This window comes from Musca vetustissima, unplaced genomic scaffold (genome assembly GCF_032173495.1).
Source record: "Musca vetustissima isolate MV318-11 ecotype Yass unplaced genomic scaffold, APGP_CSIRO_Mvet_v1 utg33648, whole genome shotgun sequence".
Classification (NCBI taxonomy): domain Eukaryota; kingdom Metazoa; phylum Arthropoda; class Insecta; order Diptera; family Muscidae; genus Musca; species Musca vetustissima.
Window position 1 is genome coordinate 4778 of NW_026882886.1, and position 2606 is coordinate 7383.

The window sequence follows — 2606 nt, forward strand, 5'->3', positions numbered from 1 at the left end:
GCGTAATTAATCATGAGGTTCTTGAAAAACGGCTTAAAAATGCAAATATATTCTGTACAAAATCCTCCTTTATTGCTGTAATAGGCCTTTAAAACCAGGCTTATTACTGATAACTCTTTAAAAGAACTTTAAAAGAAATTGGTATAGATGTGATGTTTCATTACCCGAGATGTATGTGTCTTAGGTCTTTTGTTTATACGCCACAGTGTAGAACGTTTGTTTCTTAATTCGGTTCGTAATATTTTTTATATACCATATTTCTGTGGTTTCCTTATGGAGAGTGTCCCTTCTAAACCACACTTGACACTTGTTCTCAAAATTCAACGCCTGTCTTCTTTCTTGATACAACAATGAAATCAATGACTCTAAAGTACTTGTTGTTATTACAAATACAACAGAAAAAACCGCTCAAAACACGCCAAGTGGAGAAGAAAAAAAAACTGATTTCATGCATGCAATGACAAAAGCAACAAGAATATCAACGACATTTTGGATGGATGGACAGATATTCTGCTGTATTCAATATTTTGCCGATCGATATAGTCAGTCGGTCGGTCAGTCAGTCCGTCAGTGGTCGAACGACCCATCGATGATTATTGTATGCCATTTAAAAGAATCACTGAGAACAACAAATACAACAACGCATAAAAACTGAAATAAGAGCAGCAACAACAATAAGAGGTAAGCGTTGGGTGAAAACGGCACTGATCGAAGTCGTCGAAGAAGGCGACATTCAGAGCGACAGCCAACGGTGCAAAAACGAACGCTTTTTGTGTGAATTTAATAATACGTTTGTCATGTTCCACCACCAGCCTTCAAGTTCTTCATTCGGAAACTCACACACCACACCACAGCAATCGTGTTCAGATGGCAGAATAATGCCAGGAATACGAAAAAACTTAACACAAAATATATGCAGAATTATGGATGTATGGACGGACAGACATGCGGACAGACAGACTTTTAGCTATAAACTATAAGAAAACAAAAACACGTTCATATAACTAAACGACAGACGGACAGACCGATCGATATAACATCACAATATAGCTGTTGCCCTGGACAATGCTGTCGAACACTTATTCCAGTGTATTTCATTTCATAAATTCGACTTATTTTGAATTGTATTCTGAAGAAGGGGTTACTTTTTTTATTAAAAATAAAAATATTCGAACAACGACACTAGAACACCAGGGAAAAGCTCAACAAACAACAACAACAAAAATTCACTTTAGAACGCTTCCTTTGCCAATGTACGAATATTACCAATTTATGATTTATTAAGGATGTTCTGATTACAACACGATACATACATACATTCATACCATATTTTCATTTTGTTTTACTGCTAAATGTTCCGGAACGACAACGAACTCAGTTTCGAGAGTGTTTTTTGTTTTCAGACGAGAGAATGAGTGATTTAAACATATGTAAACATGAACAAATCCCCTTCAACCAAAAAGCGGAAAAAGATCAGTTCGTGTGATGAGAAACTGATGGTGGCATGAAGTTGTTGCCAATGTCATCTGTATATATATTTATGTATATGACGGAATTAATGTAATGCATAAAAAGATGATTTGTTAAACATGTTGAGAATCGCTGTGCCATCCATACATCAAACAATGTGACAATGAAAAATTATTGATGAATTTGTTTTAAATAAATAACAACAAAATATATATTTATTCACAAGGAAAGCGGGATGTCATAAGAAGCACCCCATAAGTTGGATAACACTTTACAATAACATTTGTATGAGATGTGGGGGAAAATATACTGCAATATAAAATTGAGGTCGAAATGTCAGTAGACAAAATGTCCAAAAATTAATTGTGGGCTTTATTACTGTAAAAATAAGCCCCACTTCTGGTTTGGGCTATATGACCTCCCTATAGTATCTGGATAATAGTTAGGGATATGCCGCTCTTTAGCCGGAATTTGAGAATTTTTTCCATTGGATAGACTTACTTTTATATTTGCATTCAAAATTCAAATGGATATTTCCCAGAAGCAGGTGTCGGGGATTTTCATTTTTATTACACCATTATTTCCAACTCAGAGCTATCTCGCTTGAGCTAGACTGTGGCGACCCAATTGGAGTAGTAGTCAAATGCGAAACTGACGAGATATTGGTGCGGGAGGCCACCCTTATAAAGGGGGCACCTCGAACAGCGCCCAAAAAATCTCTGTTTTTGTTTTTAATTCGTAACCTTGTTTTCTAGCAGCTTCAGAAACTTTGGCTAGCGAAAGTAGCTAAGTGAGGTTGTTTTTGTAAGAGAGCTGGAAGAATTCAGTGATTTGGTTAATATAGAGCCAGAAGGAAGCAAGATAGACACTTGGTTCACTTTGCGAATATGCATAGAATCACTTTCCGATTCGATTGCGTGTCCGTCTGTCAAGAGGGACCAAACCCTATTAAAATTGGTAAAAATTGGCTCAGATAAAAATATTGCTCCCGTATCTTGACCGATTTTCACCAATTTTAATAGGGTTCGTCCGTGAGGCAAATAAATGATTTGTGCCAATTTTAATTTCATTCGGATAATTAATGTGATCCGCGGACATGTATAAATCGGCCCAGAAAGTGATTCTATGCATATTCT